General features: G+C 42.2%; 1 long non-coding RNA gene across 1 annotated transcript; it reads right to left on the reverse strand.

The window, feature by feature from the left end:
- Window positions 1–2,620: 2,620 nt before the first annotated feature.
- Window positions 2,621–5,768, reverse strand: LOC145407686 (uncharacterized). The gene is made up of 3 exons (XR_013898785.1): window positions 5,728–5,768; window positions 4,305–4,390; window positions 2,621–2,744 (listed from the first exon to the last, which is right to left on the reverse strand). It is a non-coding gene; the product is annotated as an uncharacterized LOC145407686 (long non-coding RNA).
- Between the last annotated feature and the right edge of the window lie 703 nt (window positions 5,769–6,471).

A 6,471-nucleotide genomic window follows, 5' to 3' on the forward strand; every position in this document is an offset into this window, starting at 1 on the left:
CTAGTTAACCGCTTGTGATTTTTTATTTAGTTATATGTAGTACACAGGACATAAACAGTACATGTGGCCTACTACCTTTGTAATATTATTTTATTTATTTAGTCATATGAAGTACACATAACACAAGGAATAAATTTGGCTCAGTTTAACCCTTGCGATTTTTTTTTTCTCAGCTCAGGTATGCACGAGAGAACTGAAGGTGTTAATGAAGGATAAGTCTAAACCTTCCTGTTTCAAAAGTTTCTCCAAAGTTGACTTATACTATCTGAATAAGTCAAGGAGAAAGTGTGTAAAAAAAAAAAAAAGGTTTAAACGTGGACATTCACAACTACGGCATCTAATCAAGACACCGTTTGAAAATATTGCTTCTAAATGTGTAATATTATTTACTCTTGCCTCTCTCAGCATTCTACCAGTTTCCCCTGTCAATGCAATAAAAATGTCCGTCTTCCCTGGAGCCTGGAAGAGAGTATGGATCGACTTGGATTCAGAACCCCTTATTTTGACTCCTGCGGCTTATGGAATTCAGTCCCCGTCTGAGTTTCCTGCTTTTCGCCCTGCAGATACGTCGTCTAGTGTAAAGCCTGCCTTGGATACTCAGTCTAAGGGCGTCGCCACACAGTCTGGCGTTGTTACCCTCCATAATGACAACTACTAAAATGAACCTGGAAATGCGTTCACATTGGTGTTTCGAAACTTGTCTGAATCCGGTGCTGCAGTGGTGTGTGTGTGTGTGTGTGTGTGTGTGCTCTTTTCATTCCGACGTTATGTTAAGCTATGTGATCGTGTTGTCTGCAGTTATGTAGCTACCGAGACGGTGTTGCGATACAGTGCCAAACTTCCATATACGATGAAACTCCTAAGCACAGGAACCTGAACACCTGGAACACTTATGGAAGGAAGTGGTGGGAGATGTGGACACTGAGGAAGGTGAGTTAACTGAAATGCGTTTCCTGTAGTATATGGGGTACGTAATCGGACATGTTATACCTACCTACCGAATATGCAAAATAACTGCCATCTTATCTGTCGGTGGGACACTTTCTACACACCGCTATTCCGTGCTTTGGGAACACTTTTTTCCCTCGAAATATATGCGTCGGACATGGTGCGTCGCACATGGTCTGTTTTCGTTCAGTGTGCGTTAGAATACTGTATGTCTAGTTCCGGCTTTGATGTGGCAGCACCCTACGGTCGCGTCTGCACCAAATGCTTGCTGCGCTGGAGGAAGTTCAGCATCACAGTAACTAATAAACGTTCTCGCCTGCACCCACACGTATCCAATGGAATCACTTGCATGGTTTACAGTGATGCAAAATTCATGCCCGCATCCGCCGGCAACCGCAGGCATATGATGAGGACACAGCCCAATCCAGTAGCACTCCGAGGTGAACAAGAGACCGCCAGAAAAGCATTTATGGCCGAAGCAGGGAAACTGTAATTCCCTATATGAATATAAATGGCTGAAGTACAGAGACCGCCAGATGTAGGGTTGTCTTCCTTCGTAACTTATTTTGCAAAGATATATTTTAAACAAACAGAAGGGAACCGTCTGATCTTCTAGACAGAAATTTCATTCTTTGTTTAGCTCTGTCCAGGCCAACTCATGAAGCTGTCCATCGAGCAATATATAGAATATCTCCAAATAAGATTCCCAACCATGTTTCGGCAAATAGAGTCTCCCACTGAGCAATGAAGGACTACAGATAATCCGCGGTTTTGATTCATCACCGCGTCATATTTAGTCATAAAGTCTACCATCGCCCTGCCCATCGTCAGTCTGCGTCAGTTCCTCATCCACGGCCTGACGTCTCAATTCAGTCGTGGGTGTCGCCTTCCGTTCGCTTCTGTTACACTGGAACCTAAAATTGGGCAGGCCTGTTTGGACCCTCCTGTCTCCTTAGTTGAAACGCCCCGGTGAGGACAGCGCTAGATGACACCTGTACCTTATAAATATACTGAGATATAATTAACTGTAGAATATACTTTGATTTGAAAGAAAAAAGAAACAACAGAGTACGTGAAATTATTTTATTTTCATTTTTTGGAACTCGGGTAACGAACATACATTTTACATTCTGGTATGATAAAAGGTGATTATTGAAAGACAGTGTTAAGGTGCGTAATATTCACCACTAGATTACGTAGGATGGTGTGTGGTTGCGCGGTGCATGTGGTAGGTTTGTGGTGTGGTTGTGGGTGGGTCATTACTTGTCGATGGTGTGGTAGTTGTGTGGTAGTACTGGGAGGATCTGTTGGTCTGTGGTGTGTGGTAGTCATGGTAGTTCATGGTGTGGATGTATGGTATGCGCAGTAGTCTTAATAGATGGTTACGTGGCGATTTTGCATAGTAGTTATGGTAGACTGGGTATGTGAATGTATGGTACCCAATAGTGTGGCTAAAATAGTCAAAGATGTGGATTTTTGACAGTGATATCCATGGTAGTCTATAGTATGGTAGTCTAAGTGTATGGTAGTATGGTAGTGTGGTTAAGTAGCAGTCAGAGATGTGAATATGGGACTCAGTGGTAGTCATGGTGGCCTATGGTACCTGTGTATGGTAGCTTATGGTGTGGTTAAAATAGTAAAAAAAAAGTGTGTGTGTGTGTGTGTGTGTGCCTCAGTAGTAGTAGCCATGGTAATCTATGGTATGGATTCGACGACCACCAGGAAGGTAGGTATCGTAGTGCGTGTGACCCCCATGATGGTAGTGAGTGGTGAGGCCCCCACCCAGGCCGCCAAACCTGCCAAAACCGCCAAAACCGATGAGCTCTTGGGTGTTCGCCATGAAGGATAGTCAACATATTTTAAAGATAAAATTTAGACACACACACACACACACACACACACACACACACACACACACACACACACACACACACACACACACACACACACACACACACACACACACACACACACACACACCTCGCTCTTACTGTAATGTATATCTCTGCATACATGCCAGAGGAATCATCATCATCATCATCATCCTGACATATCATTTCACTTAGGATTGGGGGGGGGGAGAACTAGGATATAGAAACAAAGAAACTGTGCAAATGGGAGATATGACAGCATTCGCAGTAAATGGGCTAAATATTCATTCACACATCATTCAAGCCCCCGGAATCCTGACTTCGCCTAGCAAACATAGCTATCTACTCATACTTTTTAATATTATTATTATTATCATCATCTCTATTTTCAGATGCGCTTCACATACACCTGCCAGATAAAGTTAGCTTGTCGGCTATCATTAAAAACAGTAATAAAAATAAAGGTGATAAAAGTTTGTCGCACCTTTACCCAGTAATCCTCCAATTTATATTTCATGTAACTAAATCAGTCCTTTCCTAAAAACCCATCCTTATCAAATTTCATACATCGCTTTAACACACATTCGCATACCATGCACGTCCACCTTCATTTTGGCCCACTACGCCTCCTCCAGCTTTCAGACTCACATACAACTTTTTCACCACCCCGTCTACACCTTTCCCTCCATGTGATCTATTACTCTGATATCCATAGACTTGCTCACCTCACATGTTGGCTAATCACATCTCTTATTCTGTCCACTCTGCACACTCCACATATATCCCTCAGTAATCTCGTCTCCGTTATTCATACTCTTGACTTTTTCGCACTTACTCTCTACCAAGTCTCACATGGAAAGTTTGATTTAGGCATAACACACTTCCTGTAGCTTCAGATGTGTGTTTATGCATGCAAACTTTTTTTCTGTGCACTCTGCTTTCCATTTTCTTTATACATTTACCTCTGTTTTCTATTATCGAGGAACTTAAACACAATCACCACTTCAAGTCGCAGAAAGAGTCTCATTCTCTAAAGACTAATTCTAAAATTACTTTCAAAACACGACGCTCTAAGTCACTACACAGCAGTTTCTATCTTTTAGGCAAAGTATTGTTCTGTATATTTCACTTCAGTATTCACTCTGGTTTGGTTGTGACGTGTTTGGCAGTTGTATGAATGAGGATAAATATATAAACACGGTGTTATACATGGAAGAGGGTCGTATTGTGGAAGGCATAAAAGATTTCGTATTACCTTTCCTATAGCGATTTATTTTCCATTTTACACAACAGCTTCCAAGTGTATTTGTGAATTCTCTCTCCTTCCATCCATCCAACCATCCCTTGCACATGATCTAAGTTTATTTAGATATTCCCTCTCCTTCCCTCCACCCATCCACCCTTCCCTCTGCCCTCCTCTCTCTCTCTCTCTCTCTCTCTCTCTCTCTCTCTCTCTCTCCTCAGTAAAGTAAATAAACACAATACCCGAACTGGGGGGCTGGGTCGGGCTGTGGGTCAGGTCGCGGTAGAGCCAGAACCGCCGCCACCATACACGTCAACACGATCACTGTCTGTCGGGGAGAAAGATGCTGTATTAATCCCTTCAATCCTGTGATGAGTTTTTTCATTTTAACCCCGAGACAATTTTATTCAGGTTAGGGGAATTTTTTTTTCGAGTTACAGGCCTGTATTCCCGTTCCCTAACACCTTTTCCTAAACGATTTATTTTGAAAAGCAAATAAAGAAAATTCCAAACACTAGATTACAGAATGAACTGGAATCAAGACTGTGTTATTTTCCTAATTTTCTTTCATTTTTTATTCTCTCTCTCTCTCTCTTTCTCAACAGGGTGTACTGTGATATGCTGTAACCTTAGTATGAACGACATATTGGGACTAGATTAAGCCTGCGTTATTTTCTTTATTCTCATTTTGAAGGAAACACGTGTCTTAACATGAATTCAGGTTTATATAGGCCCGGTGTACAATTATGTGAAAAAATAATATTTGTTTCATCCTCTGGCCCTTAAATGTCCCAAATTGTTGCATGTGGTACTTAGGTCCAGAAAATTTGTTCACTCCTGATATATGAAGCAGCATTAGTATTAGTAGTAGTAATGGTTACGAACAAGGGCGAAACCTTCGCGAGTCTCTAGTCAAGCAGTGGCATTTTCTCATATAAGCGGCCCAACCCTGCCCGGCCGCAACGCATATGAGAAACTTATATCTCAGTAACCACAGGGCCGATCTTTGCATGGTTTGCATCATATGACAGCCTCATTCTTTATGGTTTGTTTTTTACTGGTTTCATCACATCCCGGTGATGCACGTGGCACCTGACACGCGCCAAGTGCAGCATGTCGAAAATCTTCAAAAGAGGGCCACAGGCCAGACAATTCGTCATAAAGGCATGAAACTTGGTTGGTACAGTACATAGCCATCAATACGCTCTAGGCATCCCCAGGGTGCAAGCCGGCATTTCAGTGCTTTTTTTATTTAATCGCCTGTACCTCGCCAACAAAGGCGTTTTACTGGTAGTAGTAGTAGTAGTAGTAGTAGGAGTAGTTCTGGTAGTAGTAATAGCAGTAATAGTTAATCCAGGCTCATCTGAATGTGAACTCGGTGATCTGCAGGCTGAAACTTCCCTCCTCCTGTAATCGACCATCTTCCTTTCAGTTGTGGGACTTTTGTACGGCCGGGTTGCTTTATTTCCTACTTATATCATTGCCATCACATGAAGGCACGCCTCTCCAGCGCCAAAACATTGTCGATAGCACTCAGAAACAATTAGAGATCGGCTCAAAAAAAGAAAATACATAAAACTTTAGAGGAGGAGGGGGAAGTTTCTCTTAAGCTTGATAGAAAAAGAGCAAATAATAAATACTTTTAAAAAAAGGACTTAGGCTTACCGCTTTCATCCTGACGAGTTTCCCAGGTAAGCAGAGGTATTCTCTCCTCACGAGCTTGTTGGCGTGTGTGGCAGGACCAGACTCCTTCCTTGGTATTTATTCAAGGACAGCCCTGCGGAGGAGGAGAAGGAGGGACAGGGAGGAGGAAGGAGTGAAAGAGGGGAAAAAAAAGGAAGGGAGGGGGGAGTGTGGGGAAACACCTTGGTTGATTGCAGGGTGTGAAAGGGATTTAAAAGAGCAATAAAGAAGTTAGTTCAGGGATTTTTAACCTTTTTCATTTCATGTTTAACTTGATATTTCAATGGACAAATGAGCATTGCACCCACAATTATTGCTACGTAAATCAATGTAAACAAGGTCCACATACACTCAGAAATTGACTATAGCAAGATTGTTCCCATCCGACAAATATCTTTCAACCAATGTTAGCTTAGATGATGACGATGTGTAGTGAGATCTGAGTGTTGATTATGAGTAGTACTGAAGGAGACTCATTCCCACTTCCTAACTAAAGCTTGTGGATTTGCTTGTAACAACGACTTGAGTTCTGGGAGTGACACATTTCCCTCAGATGAAAAAAGGTCATAGTAACTGTTCTAAGCATGATGATATAATTATATTTTGTGTGTGTGTGTATGTGTGTGTGTGTGTGTGTGTGTGTGTGTGTGTGTGTGTGTGTGTGTGTGTGTGTGTGTGTGTGTGTGTGTGTGTCTGCTTTTACATGTTTCGTGGGCAAAAAGCTGG

This window comes from Coenobita brevimanus, chromosome 74 (assembly GCF_032717465.1).
Source record: "Coenobita brevimanus isolate Jiangsu-jjx chromosome 74, ASM3271746v2, whole genome shotgun sequence".
NCBI lineage: Eukaryota > Metazoa > Arthropoda > Malacostraca > Decapoda > Coenobitidae > Coenobita > Coenobita brevimanus.